The sequence below is a fragment of the Haemorhous mexicanus genome, chromosome 9 (assembly GCF_027477595.1).
Source record: "Haemorhous mexicanus isolate bHaeMex1 chromosome 9, bHaeMex1.pri, whole genome shotgun sequence".
In the NCBI taxonomy this organism is placed as follows: Eukaryota; Metazoa; Chordata; class Aves; order Passeriformes; family Fringillidae; genus Haemorhous; species Haemorhous mexicanus.
In genome coordinates, this window is record NC_082349.1 from 608,177 (window position 1) to 629,528 (window position 21,352).

At 50.8% G+C, this 21,352-nt stretch overlaps 2 long non-coding RNA genes across 3 annotated transcripts; one reads left to right on the forward strand and one right to left on the reverse strand.

Moving 5' to 3' along the window:
• The first annotated feature begins 3,059 nt into the window (after positions 1-3,059).
• Positions 3,060-4,834, forward strand: LOC132330768 (uncharacterized). Of its 2 annotated transcripts, none has more exons than XR_009487422.1 (2): positions 3,060-3,458; positions 4,684-4,834. It is a non-coding gene; the product is annotated as an uncharacterized LOC132330768 (long non-coding RNA). The 2 variants fall into 2 exon arrangements; XR_009487421.1 differs by having other exon boundaries at positions 4,687-4,834.
• A 13,042-nt stretch (positions 4,835-17,876) lies between these two features.
• LOC132330769 (uncharacterized) lies at positions 17,877-20,923 on the reverse strand. Its single transcript, XR_009487423.1, has 3 exons — positions 20,815-20,923; positions 20,276-20,439; positions 17,877-18,491 (listed from the first exon to the last, which is right to left on the reverse strand). It is a non-coding gene; the product is annotated as an uncharacterized LOC132330769 (long non-coding RNA).
• Positions 20,924-21,352: the final 429 nt, after the last annotated feature.

The window sequence follows — 21,352 nt, forward strand, 5'->3', positions numbered from 1 at the left end:
AGGGAAGGGAGCACAAAATTCAGGCTGCTGTGAGTGACTGGGATGTCCCCAGAGCTGAAGCTGTGGCTACAAACCACGCAGAGGGAGGAGAGAAGAGCAGCAAGGTGGGCACAAACCTGACACCTCAGCAGGGGCAAATCCATTTCAGCACCAAAAAAGGGATTTGAAGATGAGAGAAAACACTCGGCACACCAGTGGGAGTTCATCTAAACCAAGATCATTAATTTTTTTATACAAAGCCACATTTCTACATCTTTGTATAATATTTGCTAATATTTCCACTGTTTCATTCTGAAAACATGCCCTGTACTGAACACAGAAAATCCTGGAGAAGCTTTTAGTTCCCACCATAATTGCATCTTGCTATGTCAAATCTTTAAATTTCAGATGACAGTGTAAATTAATAGCAAGAATAAAATCCTATAATTGAAACTGAAATGAAACTAAATCTTACAGCTGGGATAGTGCCTCGGACTTCAGCCTGAGCGCCTAAGGAATCACTGTGTGCTTTTTAATTCTTCACTTCTTTTCCATAAATGTTTTGACATGCTCAGAAATTTATCTTCATGATTAAGGCTGCTGATCATCACAGACTGATGAGTCCAAAGTCAAAATCTTTACTTACCACTTACTCAGGAATAAATTTCCAGATGAAACTCTACAGTAAGGACTTATTGCTCCCATCAGTCAGTCACACAAGGCTTTGCTTCTCACCATGGGGCAGCCCACGCCTGGGCCTGGGGGGTGCAGGCTGGAAGCCTTTAATTTTTATTATCAGGTAAGGTACCTGATACCTCTTATATTCCTCTAACATATATTCACTCCTATGGCATACATTCTCCTGCCTAGAAGCCCTGGTATCTGTTAATACCTAAAGAGAACATTTGCATTTTAGACCATACTGATATTTAATTAATAAATTCAGAACCTTCCCTTCTGCATCTGTTTCTCTTCAGGCCTGTCCTTTCAGGTCTTGCTTTCCCCTTGTGTGCATAGTTAGAGAAGGCCTTAAACGCAGGTAGGAGACAGAGGCTGTGGAATGGAGGAGGAGCACCTTGGGTCTGGGCCCTTCCCCTGCGGACTGGGAGCAGAGGTGTGGGGTGTGAGGGTGTGCTCGTGGTGCTGGGGGTGCAGGGGGCAGGGGCTGCCCGAGGGCAGAGGAGCCAGGGCCAGGCTGGGCTTTGGGTCCTGGGGTTCCACCCTGGCCCCTCTTCGGGGCTCCTTGCAAACACTCTGGTGTGGTTTATTGGGATCACACTAAGCCTCTTGCCTTTGGAGAGGAATTAAAGCCACTGCAGAACATAATAGAGGAAAGATCCATTAGCATTTCCTTCTTTATAATTCATATATCTATAACATACTTCAATTTCCTCTAAGCTCCTTGGGTGCCTGCAAAAGGCAGGAGTTCGATCCTTCCCGGGCTGTTTATTGCTGAGGTGGGAATCATTCCCGGGAATGGTCCCTGGGAGCCCCGGGGGTCCCTCCTGGAGCAGCCCTGCCCGTCTGGGCCAGGATTGGCTCTGTGCTGCTGCTGCTGCTGCTGAGCGGAGGAGAACACAGGGTATTTGTGTTTATTCATGCTGCAAATCAGCCCTAATTTCCTGAAGAACCAAATTTATTGGCTTTATTCCTTCATTTGAATAATCGCTGCCAATAAATATCTCAATAAGCTGCCACTTACAAAGTCATTTTCATAAAAATTAACGTCCAGCTACTTTGCGGTGATAAACCTCCACGCACAGGGTGGGAAGGCAGCTGCCAGAGCTCCCTCTCCCTGGAAATGCTTCGTCACTTTCCCTGATCGAAGTGTTTGTTATTTTTGCTCCTGGTTGTTTTGGCATTTTACAATGTTTAGTTATTTCCCGTTTTTAAATGTTTGGTTATTTTCCGGTTGTTTTACTTTTGGTAGTGTTTGATCTAAGAAAGCAGCACCGGACTCTCTGTTAGTTCAACAAACACAGCAGAGGAGGATCCTGCCTAATCGCTTTTCAATTGCCCCGGAGAAAGCCCTTTCCTCTGTTTTGTCTGGGCAAAGATCTGTGTCTCTCGGTGCTCCCAGGAAGGAATTTCCATACCGGGGGCTGTTAGAGGTTCTCCGAGACTTCCAGGCCATCTCAGAGGTCCAATTAAAAAAAAAAAAAGGCATTAGGTGGTGTGGCACCATCACAACCCAAATCTATTGTATTTTATCGTCTTAGTTTGTTTTATTTTTCAGAAAAAGATGGCTGTGAGCTGGAGGAGCGGAGCATGGGTTTAGTGTAACATCTCTGCAGGTTTCTGCTTCCTCCAGCCTCTCTTGCTCTGAACACTCCTCCCCTCTGTCCCTTCCCTCTCTGCTCATCACCACTTTCCTGACCAGGAGCTTTGCCTGCTTTCCCTGTCCGTCTGTCCGTCTGTCATGCAGATGTGCCTCCTCCCTGTCCTGCCCCGAGGCTGGGACAAAGAAACAGCCCTAGGTTTCAAATGCAAATACAAATGTGGTTTTCAAAGGAAATTGCTGTTTCCATCAGCTGGCACAGGAGATGAATCTGGTCAGGACAGAAGGAACCTATTCCAGTGTTTGCTCTGGGAAGCAGCAGCTAGCCAGGCCCAGGGGTGAGCCAGGGCAGTGGTCACCGTTTGAATTAAAATAACTGGAGGGCACAGCCAAACCCAGCACTGGGGGCTGGAATGTGCAGAGAATTCCCAATATGAAACACAGGGAGTTACTGTAACCCAGACTGCAATAACTGGGTTAAAAGAAGCTGGTGAATGTACACAGAAATTTCTTATCTCAGAAGCAACTAAGAAAAGAAACTATAAACCTGATGTAAAATTAAAATGAAGGATCTTCCAGGTGTACACATCGTGAACTGGTCCACTGTCAGCTCCATCCTTGGGGAAACATTGCTCCTCAGCTCTGCAGGAAGCTCCTGTGGACCCTAAGGGGTCACCAGCACCCCGGGAAGCCACACTGCTGCTGGACAACTTCCCCTGGCTGGGGAAAGTCCTCGTCTCCCTGTGTATGGATTTAGGCCAGGGCTGGAGAACGCCCAGCTCCAGCAAACAGTGCAGGAACTCTTGCACTGCAGCAGCTGAGCTAAGGCTGAAGCTGTATTAAATCTTGACATTTTAAGGGAGTAGAATAAATAAAAACTTGCTCACTGTTTCAGCACAGGCTGAGCAGAGCCAGCCCTGCTCCTGGAGCCCAGGAATCTGACTACAAGGGAAGCTGTTACAGGCAAGTCAATTGGGAAATAAACCTAAAAGTCAAGCTAAGCAGCAAAATATTAGATCTGCTTGAGAACGAGCCCACTGTGGCAGTGCTGTTTCTGCAAGAGGAGGTTGATTACAACTGACATCACGGGGCCTCACAGCCACAAAAGCTCCAGCTTCCAGGGAGTTTCCATCCTCATTATTACAACACTCATGGCACTGAACTGTGTCAGCACCGGTGTCCCCCGGTCAGCGAGCACCAGGTGAGAGCTCCTCTCCTCTCCTCTCCTCTCCTCTCCTCTCCTCTCCTCTCCTCTCCTCTCCTCTCCTCTCCTCTCCTCTCCTCTCCTCTCCTCTCCTCTCCTCTCCTCTCCTCTCCTCTCCTCTCCTCTCCTCTCCTCTCCTCTCCTCTCCTCTCCTCTCCTCTCCTCTCCTCTCCTCTCCTCTCCTCTCCTCTCCTCTCCTCTCCTCTCCTCTCCTCTCCTCTCCTCTCCTCTCCTCTCCTCTCCTCTCCTCTCCTCTCCTCTCCTCTCCTCTCCTCTCCTCTCCTCTCCTCTCCTCTCCTCTCCTCTCCTCTCCTCTCCTCTCCTCTCCTCTCCTCTCCTCTCCTCTCCTCTCCTCTCCTCTCCTCTCCTCTCCTCTCCTCTCCTCTCCTCTCCCTGTGTTGAAAGAGGGATTTGCTTACTTGAGTGTGTTTTAGCTCATTACAGAAATAAAGGACTGCATGAAAAAAAGATTACATGCTATGGAATCCCAGCAGAATTCCTGATAAAGTCTGTTTGTATTAGATTTTTTCTTTTTTTCTCACATCTTTAGATTGTGACAGATGCACATAACAAAGAAAATGGAGGATCATGTACTGCATCTCTCTCTGCTTATATTTTAATAAGGTTTTGAATGTCATTAAGCCCAAACCTCTCAATTCTCGAGCTGCAGTAGAAGCTGTGATCAGCTGCTTTTGAAATCATAAATCTGCAAAGTACAGCTGGGGAAGCAGCATTTGAAATGGGAAAATACAGTGCCTGTAGGACTAATTATGCTTTTGCAAACTTTATCAAAGTGTTGCTGCCTGTTCACAGTTGGCAGCACGAGGAGGGGGTAATGAATGGCAGCAGCTCTGACTCTGCACACAAAGACTCCTTTTCCAGGGAAAGGGACAGTTCAGGGCTTGTGTGGAGTTTGGCTGTTCAGTCTCTCTGCCAGGACAATGGAGAATGGGAGACACCAGAAGTGTGAGGGATGCTGGAATCCCCTCCCCAGATCCCCCTCTCTGGCTCCTGTGGGGCAGGCTGAGCTTTGGCTCCTTGCACAGTTTACTGAAAGCTCTGGAAACGGGATGGTGCTGCCACAGGAATGAGAGTCCAAAGTGCATCTTTCCAAAGTTTCCTCTTCTTCAGCTCTTCTAGGGAAAACCCCTTCAAACATATTCCTTTGACAGGAGTAATGTAAGGTTTTCCTCAGGTGTGAGGAGTGTGGTGCTTCTCTCAGCAGGTTCCTGCAGGAAGGTAAATTATTCCAACTGCTGAGTCAAGGCAGAGCAGCACGAGGAGAATGTCACAGATCAGCCCTGCAGTCCTGGGGAAGAACACCTACATTTGGAGCTGTTTCTCTTGCCTAATAAATGTGAAGATATAGAAAAGGCCCTTTCTGTTTCCTTGTCTGTGTCTGATCTCTGTCAGTGCAATCAGCCAGCAGTGGGGGTCCAGGTCCTGTTTGAATAGGAATAATCTGGGATTTATTGATGCTCTTGTAATTTACTTAGGTTTTTTGTGGGTGAAGTTTCTCTTCTTGCCTTCTTGATCCCACCTTTTCCTTTTTGCACTGAGACAGTTTTTCCCTGTGTCCACGGATGAGCCAGCCCGGGGTGTGTCCTGCCCAGGCAGCTCCTGGACACCAGGGTCATTGCCAGCTCCCGTGTGCCCCAGCCCGGGGTGTGTCCTGCCCAGGCAGCTCCTGGACACCAGGGTCATTGCCAGCTCCCGTGTGCCCCAGCCCCAAGGTGTGTCCTGCCCAGGCAGCTCCTGGACACCAGGGTCATTGCCAGCTCCCGTTGCCCCAGCCCCAAGGTGGGGCAGCCATGGGGAGCCCTCGGGGGCCCTGGCACGGGGCTGTGGGTGCTTGGTGACCCCAGGCTGTGTGGTCACCCTGGGCTGAGACAGCTCTTCTTCTGGAATCACCACTCCAGCCCAGGTGGGACTTGAAATGCCAGGTCAGAGGCAGCTGCAGGCTCCCTCCCTGCCCTGCCCTGCCCCAGCTGGCCCCTGTGCCAAGGCTGCTCCAACAAACGGTGTCCAGAGCTCTGAGACAAAGGAAACAGGATTTTATTCATACACTCACGAGCATCGTGGTTTGACACGACTCAGATGGAGGTCACAAGCTGTGCCCAGCTAAAGTGAGAAAACTGTGCTGGCAAATGCTTTAAAAAGCTTAAAACTATTAAATTAGAGACAGATCCTCGAGAGAGGATGGTAATATCTTTATTATTTCCTCACTTAACTGTTTTGTCACCTCTTGCACAGACGTGGTTGCAAATGAACTCTCACACTTTTCAAGGCTATGGAAGCTTCTTGAATTAGAAACATCTTTCATCACGAGCAGTTTTCATACCAGGTTACCCCAGCTGGTGCTATGTGTCAGTCTGAGAAGGAGCCTCTCAGTGAGAGGGAGGCAGGCATGCCTGGGGAGCAGCTGGGGCTCTGTGCTGCCTGCTCGTGCCCGTGCCCAGCCCAGAGCAGGGGCTGCCCTGGCAGGAGGGGTTTCAGGAGGCTGAGCTGGTAGAGCCGTGGTGTTCCAGTTAATTTACCACCATGGCTCTGCTCTGTCCCCAGCACTGCCTCGTGGGAGAAGGCTGTGCCAGAGGAGGGGAGGCAGGTGCCATTGACCATTCACCCCTGAGCTGCAGCTTTTGGGGAGAGATGAAGGAATGTGCCTTTCTGGGAGCTCTCAGAGCACTGTAACACGGGGAAGGACCCTGGAGCAGGTGTTTGGGGAGGCTGTGGTGCTGGCTGGTCCTTGCCTGCCATCCTGTGGGGCAGGGCATTGGCAGCACCTGTGGCTTTCACCTGTGGCTCCAGTGCCTGGAGCTGTCATCCAAGGAGATGGCAGGAAACAAGAGGGTTCATGGGGAATAAACTGGAGCAATTGTGGCCAGAATAAACACAGCAGAACTACCCACTGTGGGTGGTGTGTGTGCCTCCTCCCTGCTCTCTCTGGGAGGGGAGCAGGAGTGAGCTCGGGCTGAGGCAGTGACAACATGAGCCAAAGGCAGTCACAGCCACTGTCCCACCAGGAAATGTTTTGGTTGGACCTGATGGAGGTAATTTCCCACCTTCAGGATTGTATGCTTCAAGGACTCTCTTGCAACTGCAATTGGGATGTAAAAGGTGAGAGAGCACGTGGGGTGTTCTGCAGGAGGGTGGCACAGAGGGGAAGAGCTGTTTGCTGTGCACTGACAGTGCCCAGGTTTGAGAGGGTACTGCAGGCACGGGTGTGACCCAGGGATGCTGAGCAAATGCCATGGTTTTCTGGAAGTCACACTGTGTGAAAAAGGCCCTGCTCTGAGCCCCAGGGTTAGGAAAGGATGGGCAGTGCAACCTCTCTGCCATGTGGAGGGGGATAGTCACAGGAATGGAGAAGGCAGCAGACAAACACCCATGAATGGTCTCTGGGGGCAGAAGAGAGGACAGAAAAGAGAATGAAAGAGTTTGAAGAAGGAAAGGAATGGAACACAGCAATATTCCTCCTGCTCCTTCCCCTGTCTCTGGTGTGGTCAGTAAGAGCACATCCCTGGGCTGCAGCATTAGTTCTTCCTCTTTTGGAAGCAGCTGAATTATGGCTCAGGCAGGTGCAGTCCTATTCTTAGGGATGTCAAGAAGGAGCATCATTGGAGCCAATTCACCTGGGAGCAGTGGCTTTGATTTCATGTGTGCCTGACTTTGGGATTCAGACAGATTCTTGTTACTGCCAGCAAGTGCTGTGTGAGCTTGGTTTAGTAGGAAAGCAGGGAGAGAAGGGAGAGGAGCTCAGATTGCAGTCTGTAAAGCTGATTACATGATAGAAGTCTGCCAATCCATCCCAGGGACAGAGTCCTGGTAGCTTTTTATCTGCACAGCTAATTTTGACTGCCAGACGCTGGTGACTCCCTCGGGGAGCAGAGGAGCTGTTTGTGAGCAGTGGTGCAGCTCCTTCAGGCTGCCCCAGCCTGGCACTGCCCTGCTGCTCATCCACGTGCAGCTGCAGTGGGTGCCAGCCACAGACACGTCTGGGTTCACAGCACAGCTCCGAGGAGGAGCCTGTGGCAAAGTTCAGGTGGAAAGCTGATCCCCTTGGCAGGAGCTCAGAGATGTATCTCAGTAGCTGCCAGGCCATGTAGGACACGGGGTTTGGTCTTGTGCTTTAAATCCATATCCTGATGCTGAATCTGGGCCAGCTTCTCTTAAAGCCTTTCTTTTTAATGCCATCTCATGTTTAATTGCTGGGCTCAACTCACAGTGGTTGGACTCTTTCTGAAGTGCAGCAGCTGGCCATGGGCTCTGCAAGCCTGGCTGTGTAAGAGAACGAGGCTAAGGAAAAGGCTGTGGAAAATGGATGAAACATCTGTTATTTCCATAGTCAGAGCACTGCTGGGTCACCTGTGACCCGTGCCCTGCAGAGGTGGCTGCAGCAGCTCACAGGGATGGCCACATCCCTCAGCTCTGCAGAAGGGCTGGATGTGGAGCAGGCATAGGGGACCCTCGGTGTTTATCTCCCAGCCTGTGGACAGCCCACTGTGGCTGTAGCCTGGGCAGTCCTGGGCAGTGGGAGCAATAAATCAGGAGTGAGTTTGGGAAGCAGAGGCTGGAAGGAGCTGGTGCTGCAGTGTGGGGATGTGCTGGGTGTCTGACCTTCCCCGCGAGGGGGAAGGAGAATGCATTGCTCTGATTATAGACACTGGGCTTTGTGATTAAAACTGCATAAAACCAATCTCTTCTGCGCTTTAGGGGCTCAGCCTGAGAACATTATTCATAAAATATCCAGTTTATAAAATCATGGCTCAATTCCTATGCACTGATGTCTTTCAGCAACTGGCCCTGCAAGAGGCCAGGCTCCATCCAGATTCCACTGCACGTAACAGAAAATCTCCTGCTTGTTTCCATAGGCTTTGGATGGGGTCCTTAGAAAGCAATTTGGGCACTGAGGGGAGAAGTTTGGGATGGCCAGCATATCAGTTACACGAGCGTCGAGCTCCACTCTTTTCAGCTGAGTTCACAGACAGAATTCCAGTGCCAGGGAGAGCAGAGAGCCTCCTGTGCACGGCCGAGGAGGGTGCAGGTGCCAAAAGCTGCATTCAAAAGTGGATCTTTTCAATGCATTTCTCCAGTGTGTTACTGTTGTGATTGATTCTTAATTTCGTTGTGGATTCTGGTTTTGGTTGCTGTTCTGGGATGATGCTCTGGCTGTACCAACTGCTGTTAGAGCCAAATTTTAATGTGAATCATTTGGGGGGGCACTTCCTGCTCTCCTTACCCAGCCTTGTGTTTGCTGGAGAAGCCAGTGGAGCAACAGGGGTTTGTCCCAGCAACTTTCTGAAAGGCCCTTGTGACAGTGGGGCCCAAGTTCCTTTTTTTCTTTCAGTGTTTGTTTCTCCAGCTCAGCATTCATGGAAAACCCCTGGCCAGGGGGACTCTGCAGAGCAGCTGTGACCTCCTGAGGGACACGGGGGGTGAGCCTCAGGTTCTGGGCACAGCAGACCCGTGCAAAGAATCGCTGAATCACAGAATCCTGGAATGGTTTCTAGGGGTGGAAGGGACCTTAAAGACTATTTATAATGCCTTTTACTGTTGGTCAGAAATTCCATCCTACGGGAAAGTCTTGCTCTTGCCGTTGCCCTGGAGCTCAGTAAAACAGGACAGGGTGATTTCCCTGGTCAGCTGTGATTGCTGCTCGGGGAGTGCTTGGTGAGGCCAGGGGAGAAATGAGAAGAATACAAATATCAGTTACAGAAAGGATGATACTGGACTCCCGTGGCAATTTCCTGTGGTAATAAGCATCCAGGAGGATATTAAAAATGTCATTTCTACTCAAAAAGTAACAATAATTGGAATAGATTCTGGCATCTTTTATAACAAGAGAGCCAACAATTATTACTGGGGATATTTTAAAAGAAAACAAACACATTCAATAATTGGTTAAGTGAATTGCCAATATGCTGATGCTGCTGAAATTAATCTGAAAAATATGAGGTTAGCAAGGAGGCTCTGCACAACTCCATTGGAGATGGCAGGGCTGTGCTTGGCTGGAGAGCAGACTCACCCAGAGCCTGCTCTGTGGCACTGCAGGGCCTGGTGCCCGGGACCTGGCTGGGACACCTCTTCTCCAAGGGGGCTTGGGCACAGGGCCAGGGGGTGTCCCCGCTGGCTGGGGCTGCAGAGCTCCTGCCACACGTGCTCTGAGGGGGGCTGGGGGTGCCAGCATGGTCGGGGGCTGAGCCCCCTCTGCCCGGGCTGCCCCGAGTGCGGCTCTGCCAGCGGAGCCTGCCTGGCACTCTTGGCCAGTCTGTGCTGCAGAGGCAGGCTGGGTATGGATTCACCACAGCTCCTGCTTGCACAACCACAGGGGGACAAATTTAATGTGTGTCTTGAAAACCTTTGTCCTTGTGTGGGAACAGGACAAAGCTGAGCCAGGAGGCCACGTTTAGGCAGGAGCCTGAGCCCTTGTTAGTGCCCAGGAGCACAAAACCACAGAAGGATTGTGTGCAGGTGCTTTTGTTGAAGAGCTCTGGGTGTTGGGGGTACAGACCCAAAGCTGACTCCCACACGGGTTCAGGATGAACATGTTTTAATACCCTTACTGCTATATAACTGCATATTTATGGTTAAACTTATCTTGTTCTATTGTATACATTGATTTCATCCAAGCATGGATTCTGTAATTTCCATCAAACCCCCTGAACATAGTTTCTCATGATTCTTGTTACAATTAAACAATAATTATATACAATTACCAAACAATTATCTCATTTAACAATCATGTCATTTATCATACAACAACCATATCATTTATCATAGTCATTAGATGATTGTACAGGTGCAGTTTCACATGATCCAGTAAAGCCCAGCATTTTCCCAGGCCCTACCAGGCCCAGCCTTTCCTTCCAACTCCTCTGAATATCCCATGATTTTAGAAACATCTTACCCCTAAACTCTCCCTCTGAGCCTGCAGAGTGCTGCCTGGGGACAGGTTTTGCTGGGACTGGTAAGTCAGAGATCAGTTCTTTCTTTTCCCCAAGGAGGAGGAAAGCCTGTGATGCCAGCCCAGCACCGACCAAGCTGTGCTGTCAGGGCGTTCTGCTCACCAGGGAAGATTCTGATGAAAATGTGTTCTGCCCCACTTGCCTGGCTCTGAACTTGTCCCCAAGAGCACCAAAGCCTGAGATCGTGTCCATCATAAAGCACCAGCTGTGTGTGGTCCTCGTGTGAAAAGAAATACAAATATTTGTAGGATGTTTCTTTCCAAGCCTCGATCTGCTGTGTCAGCGTTGCTTCTTCAGCCCTCTGCTTTCACAAACCAGCAACTTCCTGAGCCTTAGCAGTCAGTCTGAGCCTTTAGAGGTTTGAGATGCTGCCCACAGTCCTGAACTGGAGGCACGGGCACATCCCTGGGGAAGCACAAGGACCCGGGAAGCAGCAGGGTCTGTGTGAGCAGCATCTCCATGAGCAGCTGTGGGAGGAAGGTCCCAAACTCTCACAGAGCAGTCCTGGACCCACTGGGAGCCCGGGACCACGGGGCTCTCCAGGTGAAGCTCTTGGAAGGGCAGCACGTCAGAGGGTGCTGGTGCTCCAGCCTGGAGGGTTCTTCTCTCCCTGTGGCTCACAAACGGCCATGAGGCAAATCCCCTGGTCTTGGGATGCAGCAGAGAGCAAAGAAACGATGGCATTTCCCCTGGACAGCCCAGGTGAAGGCAGTCACAGGCAACATGACTTTTTAATGTTGCCACTGCTTGCTGGTTTTGGGTTAAACAAAGCACTGACACTCTGGGGCCTGGCAGCAGAGAGTCTTCCCAGGAACCTTTTTGCTCCAGTTGTATTTTTTGTTTTTATTCAGCATCAGCAAGTTGTCTCAAGAGAGTTTTATCTTCTGCTATTTGTCCCTCACTGGCTGGCACCCCCAGAGCTGAGCTGAGGGCTCATCCCTCTGCCATCCCTTGGCCCCAGCACACTCTGCTGCTCCCCCCTCTTTGCACAAAGATGAGCACAGGAACCAGTTTGTAAGGCTGAAAACATAACCATCAGTTCTGCCTGGCAGTCAGAGCAAACAATGTCTTTATTGACACTTATCCAGCCACACCACTTGTCAATTTTATGAGTTTTTAAAATAGCATCTAATGTGAACTTGGCAATGAATCTGTCTTAAGACACACAGCCCACTCACATTTTAGTTCCTTTATTGAAGAAAAATATGCATGAACACTATAGGAAAGCATGGATCAAGCTTTTTAGTATCCCATAGAGTACAAAGAAGCAAAGGGTGGTGGGATGCTGGGCAGGTGCTCCTCTGGGTACAGCATCCAGCAAGCATTTCATCTTGATCCAGCCTGCACAAGAAATGGGAACAAACACCCCATTGTGGAGAGCCTGCTATTTAGTTCACCATGTTTATTATAGAGAATGGGGATTGTTTGCCTTCAGAAGCAGGTTTAGGTCAGGTGGTCGTGGTTTAACATTTGTGTGATTTTTGGACCTTGATTGCAGTGTTAGAACCTGATTCACGGGCGACCTTCATGCATGAACCCAACTTAAGGCACATGAACAGTCCTATTGATCTGAATTCAGCACTGACTGCAGTGGGGTGAGGTGCTACTCAGTGTGACTAAAGCAATCTGCAGTGTTCCCCCATCAGACACAAGAGCAGGATTCCAATTGCCTCTTGCTGGAAAAATCGTGATGTGGTACAGAATTTAACCACTTCTGAATAAACTGAACTTCAATGGGCTTATTTTTTCCTTCAAATCCACAAAAAATACATGTGTTTTTGTGTTTCTGCAGTTGAGAATGTCACTGGTTCAGCCTAATTCTCTCCTTGAAAACCAGATTTCTGGAGTGGGTCCAACACCCACTCCTGATGATTTCCTCTCCCTGGCTGCACACATTGTCATTCACACCAACAACGCGTTAACCTCTCACTTCAGAAGAGATTCTTCTGTCGCACCCAGTCTGATTAGTTGTGACACAAACTATGTAATCTGTGTAATTAAGTGCCCTTGTGGGCTCGGCCGCGTTGGGAAGATGCTGTGACCCTTAATGAGGGGAGCAGAGGAGCAGAGGAGCCCAGCCTGAGGGGGAGGCGGCGTGCCTGCTTTCATCCAGCAGAAGATGCCAAGAGTGCAAAGGAATTTACCTTCTCCAAAGTGCTCTGCAAGCATCAGTTATTCCTGCAGCCCCCCAGGAAGCCTCGAGCTGGGAGATGTCGTGGTGCTGCTGCCCAAACTCCCTGCGGTGTGCTGGGCTAATCCCAGTCCTACACCCCAACACTCACCTCATGCCAGCCCTTGCCGTGGGCAGGGACACCTTTTACCAGCCCAGCTTGCTCCAAGTCCCATCCAGCCTGGCCTTGACCTTGGTCATTCCTCTGGAGCCTGAACAGTGAATCTTTTCTTTGACTGGAGGGTCAGCAGTGCTGGGACAGAGCTGGGACAGAGCTGGGACACTGCTGTGCATGAAACTGGGGAGGAAATCCTTGTTTTGAGCACTGCTTTAGCCTTGAGTCATATTTGTGAGGCTTTCATGCCTGAGTGTTTGGAGGATGGGAATACAAAGCAGGATAAACACAGCTGAAGCAAATTCATTAAACATTAACACAAATATTTGCAGAGATTTTGGTTCACAGCCTTTACAGATTTCCAGAATTACAGTACTGGCACATGGGCACGTGTTCAGCCGTGGGGAGACAAAGGAAATCAGCGTGAGCACTGCAGGGACAGACGAGGGTGGCAGGAGGTGACTTCTGAAGCCACTGTGGACAGGTTGTCCTGCTCCTCCTGGGGACAGCCCCCAGCAGCATGCACCCCTCCTCAGCCTCTTGTTCCCTGCAAACTGGAGACCATGCCTTGGAGCAGCCCAGGCGTTGGACAAGGACCTGGAGTCACAGGACACAGGGAATGGCTTCCACAGCCAGAGGGCAGGGTTAGATGGAATATTGGGAAAAATGCCTCCTGGCAGGGTGGGCAGGCCCTGGCACAGGTGCCCAGAGCAGCTGGGGCTGCCCCTGGATCCCTGGCAGTGCCCAGGGCCAGGCTGGACACTGGGACAGTGGGAGGTGTCCCTGCCATGGCAGGGTGGCTCTGGGTGGGCTGGAGGTTCTGGTCCCTTCAGCTGCAGCCTGGATCTGTCACTGTCTGTTCAGTTTGTGGCTTTTGCCAGAGGCTGGAGCTCTGTTGGGCTGCGCAGCCAGGCAGCTGACAGGGACAGGAACTAACAGAAGTCACCTGGGCGTGTTGGGGAGGGATGTTCTCTGAGTCTGTGATCAGGTATTTCCCAAGTAAATCACACAAGAACAGAATTATGTATTCTGTGGTTCAGTGTTTCTAAGAGAGATGCAAATTGAGACATAAGACTCCTCTCTGTAATATACAATAAAAATTCAATGGCTGGCAGTTGACATAAAGCTTATAAATATGTTTTCAAATAAGTACAACAGCCATGAGATCAGGAATCAGTAAGTCATAATGCATTTCAGCACAATACTGATGAACCCATTTTTCTGGCACATATGAAATAACGAGCTCATTTTAATTCTTTATGGATAACAGATAACAGCTTGAGAGGCATGTGCTGTGCCATTCACTTTTATGGCTCCATCTCCTGCACCCTTGATACTCCCATGACATTGGGGTCGGGAGGAGAGGGTGGGCTATGCATTCTTGCTTGCCTTCCTCATCCTTGCTGCTGTACAATGTGGCTGTCATTAAAAACCCAACAAAATGAAGCAGCCATTTAGTGCATCAGAGCAGGAGCTGACTGATGTGGCCACAGATTATGTAGTTAGTAACTTTTCTGGAATTTATTTCATTTATCTCTGCTTTATATCTCTGCTGTTGCTCTCTAATCATCACTCCCACAAGGCATTGTGTTCCTATTGAGGCAGCAGCTAAATGAGCTGAGAATTAGATCTATATTACATCAGCAGTGGGCATTGCAGATATTACCAACACATTAAAAGAGAAATTCAAATGAAACAAACAGGAACATGTTCTTTCCTATTCCTGAAATGGATCCTGATTCCACAGCTGAGCAGTGTTCAGGAGGAAGAGATGAGCTTTGTCACAAACAAGCTGCTAGATGAGATCATTAACTGAGGTAGCATCGCTGCCACTCTGTAATTTCATTTTGCTCTGCCCTTAGAAGTTGGACTAGGCTGGGAAAGGATGGATGCTTTGTTGTGGCAGCACTTTAAGGCTCCAAACTGTGGAGGTCTTGGCTGTCCAGGGATTATAGCTGGGCACGAGGCGGGCCAGCAGACCCAGAGCTGGCACACGGACCTGGGCTCTGTGTGTCCCTTCCCTCGGGAGGTGACGTGGGAGCAGGGCATTGGCACCCCTCTCCCACAGGCACCTGTCAGGGCAGTGGCCAGAGCAGCCACAGCCTTGGCTGAGCCCTGCTGCTCCTTGGCAACCCTGCAAGGCAAGCCTGCACTTTGAGAAATTTATTGAGAAGTTTATTCTGATGGGTGACATTAAAACTACCCTGTGCTAAATGTCCTACAGTTAGAGTCAGTGGTTAATTCTGCTCATTGCTGGAAATTCAAATAAAGCCTGGAGGAGGCATCAGCTGGGGAACCAGTCAAAATGTGCATTGTTTTAGCTGTGAGGTAAGCAAGGTTTGGACAGGCTTCCTGCAGCTCTGAAGGTGAGACTCGTGCTCCTGGGTCTGGGGTGTCACATCACTGCACCCGTCCAGAAGGAGCTGGTGATCCAGTGGGCTCAGCTGGGAATGACCAAACTGGAATTAATGTGAAGGCCAAATTCTCACCCCAGGGTGGGGAGGGAACCCGGCTTCAGGGGGTACAGCTGCCTGTGCAAGGCTTGAGACCTCATGCACCCCAAAGTACAGCTGGCTGTACTGGCTGCAGCCAGTAAACACTCAAACCAGCCCACTTCCAGCTGGGAATCTGGGAGCCAGTGCTGGCTCTGGACCTGCCCTTGCACAGGCCCATGGGACCCAGAAAGTGCTGCTGTCTGTGCACACCGACCTGGAGGCTCCGTGCAGTGCTCTCATCAGCTGCAGGACATTGCTGCTCTGCTGGGCATGTGCAGCACACCTGGGCAAAAACACCTGCAGAGACAAATCTGGGATGCTTTTCTATAAACCATTGCCATATTCCAAGAAAAATTACACTTAAAGGAGAGTTAACAGTCAAAGCCTTCTGTCATGCTTGCTTTTCACTTGTGCCAGTGTTCCCCTCGCTTGCCTCAGCATCTGTAACCTTCTCCTCTCTGCTGAAACAGCCACACCCCGAGTGGGGAAAGGGGTGGAGTATCCAGGTGGGCTAGGTAACCTCTGCTCTGCCACTTGGGTTTCATACCTGAAAAATGCCCTTTCTTTTCCCATGTCTGACAGCTGTGAGAGGTGGCTGTGGCCACCTTTGCAATTCCAGGGCTCTGCAAGGCACTGGGAATGTTTCAGGCTTTACTGGCCGTCCCTCAGCTTTGGACAGCCATTATTTCTAGCAGGACAAATACATGATGTTCTATCTCACCCCTGAATCTCCACTTCCGAACTACAACAAAACTGTAATTTTGTTTATATTTACTGACTTTGGCAGTCAGGAAATCCTGAGAGCCAGAGCATATCTTGATAAACTCAAATAGGAACCTCTGAGACTGCACGATTAATTCAGGCTTGGTGTGAATTCAGTAATGGTGTACAATAAATCTGACCTGAATGTAGCAGAAAGTAAGAGAATTCTAAATTAATGTTTTATAATAGGTTTATAGTTAAATAAATTTTGTGAAAGCATAGGGGTCTCATTGTTACTCAGTCAGCTTTCCCCATAGCAATATTTTCCCATGATTAAGTTGGAGATCAGATAACCACCTTATGCAGTATATACCCAATAGCAATTTAAAAAATTCAATATCAGCTGTATTATTCTAAAGACTCATTCCATTTTCAATGCAATATAAGTACAAAATAAAGAGATAAACTACATATAAAATGTAAAACATGGGAAAATTTATCACTTGCAAACATAAAAGCCAAAAGGATAAAAAAAGAGAACAAAAGCAAATGGAGGCCATAAAAGAATACAGAAAAAAAAGATAAATCCGCAGCGTTACCTTTTCTATATGCATTTGGCTGGAGTTTATTAAGGTGCATTCACTCCAGTACAGAATATAATCACCTCTGAAATGCACTTTACTGCCGCGGGCTAAATTAATTTATGCCGTGCTGGAAGTGTCGGCCCCTGCTGGGCCCGGGAGGACGGGAGAGCCCCGGGAGAGCCCCGGGAGAGCCCCGGGAGAGCCCCGGGAGAGCCGGAGGGCCGGTCCCTGCGGAGGGAGCGGGGCAGGGCTGGGGGCAGGAGTGGGGCTGGGGGCACTCTGCGGCACCGGGAGGGACCCGGAGCATCCGTCCCGTCCCGTCCCATCCCAGTACCCCAGTACCCCAGTACCCCAGTGTCCCAGTACCCCAGTACCTCACTGTCCCAGTACCCCAGTATCCCAGTGTCCCAGTACCCCAGTGTCCCAGTACCCCAGTGTCCCAGTACCTCAGTGTCCCAGTACCCCAGTGTCCCAGTACCCCAGTACCCCAGTGTCCCCAGTGTCCCAGTGCCCCCCTGTCCCAGCCCTGTACCTGTCCCAGCCCTGTCCCTGTCCCAGCCGTGTCCCAGCCCTGTCCCTGTCCCAGCCCTGTCCCAGCCCTGTACCTGTCCCAGCCCTGTCCCTGTCCCAGCCCTGTCCCAGCCCTGTCCCTGCCGTGTCCCTGCCGCCCCTCTGCCCCGCGGGAGCTCCCTGGCTGTGGGGCCCTGCCGGGGTGGGGCTCTGGGGGTCCCAGCCCAGCCTGTCCCCCTGGAGCTGTCCCCACACTCCGAGCTGGCTCTGCCACCCCTCTGGGTGCTGGCAGCCAGCGGGCAGGAGTGTCCTGGTCTCTGACCCTGGGGAGCCAGCCCACGACTTCTGCTCCTTAAACCCACCCAGCGAGCACCTCACGGCTTCTTCCTATGGCTGCAGTTAAGGTGGTGCTAACGACTCCATCACGGACGTGTTCTCCGATGTAATTACTGTGTTTCCTGCCTAAAAGCTGCCCTGAGCTGACATCGTGCAGCCGAGGTTCCACCCAGGCGCAGATGGTTCGTTTCTGTCCCTTTGCTAAATTGCTATTCATGTCACAATCTCCAGCTGATCCAACAGTTCATAAACACCACAACAGATTTTCCAACGGGCACTCTGGGTTCACACAGCCTTTTTCTCGGGAAATAAAAAAGCTATTAGTGGAAAAATAAGCCCACCAAAACCCAGAAAACATTTGAGAGAGAAACTGGACTCCTGCATTATCCAGTGACCCTTGTTTCAAAGAGCATCATCATTTCTGTTCCAAAGTCACAAAGTTACTCACTTTTGCTCCCCAGAATCTCCTATGTCAGAAATGAAGAGTCATGAAACAGAGGCAGTGGAATGAAATATTTACTCTTAAAAAAAAAAAAAAAAAAAACAAAAAGACAGGATGTGAAGTTTCTGGTGTGAATAGCAGTCTGAAAGGGGAGACTTTCCCGAGGAATGATAATTTCCAGTGTCATGCCAAGGTTTGTATCATTGGGTTACTCCTGAGGAGGTCCCTTAGCCCCTGTATGAGCACTGAAGTGGGAAAGGTCAGTGGAGCCTCCGTGCAAAGCCCAGGAAAGCAGCATGGGGCCATGTTTCAGGGGTCTTTGCTTCCTCTCTCTGGTTCCTGCAGTATAGGTGAGATTTCTCACCTCTCCAGGGGAGATTTTGGATTTACAGGATCTCAGCTCGGAGCTTTGCTGAGGGGCTGCCCTGGCTGCATTAATCCCCAGGTGACTAACTCTGTTTGTGGCAAGCCCTGAAGGGATGGGGAGGAGCTGAGTTTGGAGAGATCCACTGAGGGGGAGCCAGCCCTCTCTCCCAGGACCAAGGCACAACTGCACAGGAACCTCCTCCTTTCTGTGCTGCCTGCAGAACTGTGGCTCTTGTGGGGGACTCCCTGGATTTTCCAGGTTATTGTTCCTTTGGCATCACTTTATGGCAGTTCTGAACTGGGGCTCAAGGCTGTGGCAGGTTTCCATGGATCAGAAAGATGACACTGGAAGCAAGACAGGAGAACAGGACTGAGAGGAGTTTGGTTTTTCCCTGACACCATTGCCCTCACAGCACATCTCAGGGTTTATTTCCCTCCAGGAACATCACCTTGCCAGCCTAGCTGTGCACGGAGAGGCCCCCTGTGCCCTGCTCTCCTGGGGTCTGCAGGCTGCCTCTGACACCTGAACTGTGCTTGAACCAGTGCTGCGCCTGGGACAGGGACAGGGACAGGGACAGGGACAGGGACAGGGACAGGGACAGGGACAGGGATGGGGACAGGGACAGGGACAGGGACAGGGACGGGGACAGGGACAGGGACAGGGACAGGGACAGGGATGGGGACAGGGACAGGGACAGGGACAGAGACAGGGACAGGGACAGGGACGGGGACGGGGATGGGGACAGGGACAGGGACAGAGACAGGGACAGGGATGGGGACAGGGACAGGGACAGGGATGGGGACAGGGATGGGGACAGGGACAGGGACAGGGACGGGGATGGGGACGGGGACGGGGATGGGGACAGGGACAGGGACAGGGACAGGGACAGAGACAGGGACAGGGACAGGGATGGGGACAGGGATGGGGACAGACACCCACGGGAGCTGGGGTGGACCCACGGGCAGGACAGAGCTGGAGACATGGGGAGGACATAGCTGGGGACATGGGCAGGACAGAGGGGGGGACACGGGGAGGACAGAGGTGGGGACTTGGGCAGGACAGAGGGGGGGACACGGGGAGGACACAGCTGGGGACATGGGCAGGACACAGCCAGGGACTTGGGCAGGACAGAGCTGGGGACACGGGCAGGACAGGCAGGGATGGGACCAGACCTGGCTTCAGGTGCTGCTCAGCCCCGTGTGCTCCTTGCCGTGGCCCTGGCTCGCTGGCCAGCCCGATGCCAGCCTTGCCCCCAGCTCTTCCAGCCCTGCCTCCCCCTGCCAGGGTGCCAGGGGTGCCCTCCGTGGGCGCTGGCTGCCCCCCGTGCTCCTGGGCTGCCCTCTGCAGTGAGACGGGGGCTCCTTCCTCCCATCAAATTCCTAACCTCACCAAACATCAAGACACCTAATTGGGAATAGGTAATAAACATAATATGCATGACAATATGCATGAAAAGCTCTGCCCTCAACAGCAGCAGGCTTTTTAAAATTTCCCTGATGCTAAGCAGTGTCTTGCTCACCCAGCCGTGGATGGCGGTGGCTTTGTTGTCATGGATACTGGTACATACCTTGTTTTCTCTCAGAGATCTATCAAGTGTGTGCATTTGGATGTTCTCTGGATTTGCCTGAATGTTCTAAGCACATTTTTCCACTGGTAAATAATATTAAACAGCTGTGTAATTTATGCTGGAAGACTGAACACACTCCAGTTCAGTATTTTAAGACCCTTTTTCACCCTTGAGATTTCCAATCCAAACACTCTGCCCGATGACATTCTCATCGAGATGGAGCATGACTTGCAAGACACTCTGTTCTCTCTGTAGGGTTTTCCTCTGGAGAGCCCCTCCACATACCAACCACTCCCCAGCCACCCACAGGCAGGGGAAGGAGTCACCAGTCTGGTTTTCCAGCATGAGCTGATTCCTTTCAAGATAATTTGAAAGATAATCCCAGCCTAAACCCAAAATCTAGCAGATTTCTGCGCTGTATCTCCTTTGTTGGGAAGGAGGTTCCCCATCTCCCCTCTCTGGAAAGGCTGTGCTCCACCTGAAGGTGCTGTGCACCTGAAATGGGAGTTTTAAGTCCCAGCAATGGAGGAATATCCAAACTCCTGCCTTTTGCCTCATTACCTGTTCCTTAGTCCACAGGAACTTTGTGCCACCTTTGGGCTTGGCAGCATCAAGCAGAAGATCTCCTGAGTCCCCGGAGTGTCCATCTCGTGGGGCAGTGACAGAGCTTCATTAATGCACAAAAAACAGGCCAGAGCTGAGGCCTTCACAGTCTGGGTCTGGAGCTGGAAACAAACCCAGGTGACCTCAGCCTCTGCTGAGTCAGCAGCTGAGCCTGAGCTCTGCTGTCTGCTCAGTGGCTGCACCGAGGAGCACGGCTCAGGCTGGGTAATGGGCTCGTGCCTATGGCTTTCAGTATTAAATTCAATTAGGTTTCATTTATCAGCAGCAGAGAAAGAAGATGTTGAAATAATAAGACAAGGAAATGATAATATTCTTAGAAAAGAAGAAACATTTGTCATGATTATAGAACAAAACTGCAATAGAGTCAACTCCCTTATCTGCAGCTTGTGAAGTTGAGAGTATATCAAATAAACATGGGATAAATATTTGAGATATATGTACATAAACCCCTGCTTGTGAGAGGAAAGAGCATTTACCTCTGTACAGTGACTCATTACAGGCTTCAGATTTGCTTTTAAACTGCACCTGAGGCCGAGACACTGCGTGTGCTTCTCGTCCTGTGGTAACAGCTGGAGTAAAACACCAGTCCAGAAAGTGTTAAACAACCTGGGATGGCCAGGGAGGCTGGGCAAGCAGGGGCTGGCTCCTGAGGAGGAGCAGGGCAACGGGTGCCACTACAGAAATCTCTCTGGACTGGGACAGCTCGTGCTTCCACCTTCTCTTCCAAGGTGCCAGAAACACCAGCCTGCACTCCAACAGGTGACTGGAAATGGGGACATTTCCCAAAGCAAGACATTGAGGCCAGGGCAGGTGTGAGCCCAGGGCAGGTGTGAGCTCAGGGCAGGTGTGAGCTGTGAGCCCAGGGCAGGTGTGAGCTGTGAGCCCAGGGCAGGTGTGAGCCCAGGGCAGGTGTGAGCCCAGGCACATCTGCAGGTGGCTCTGGACCTGCAGCTGAATCCAGTGTCTGGGCTGCAGCTCTGTAAGGTGCCAGGCTTGGACTCTGCTGCCTTAACA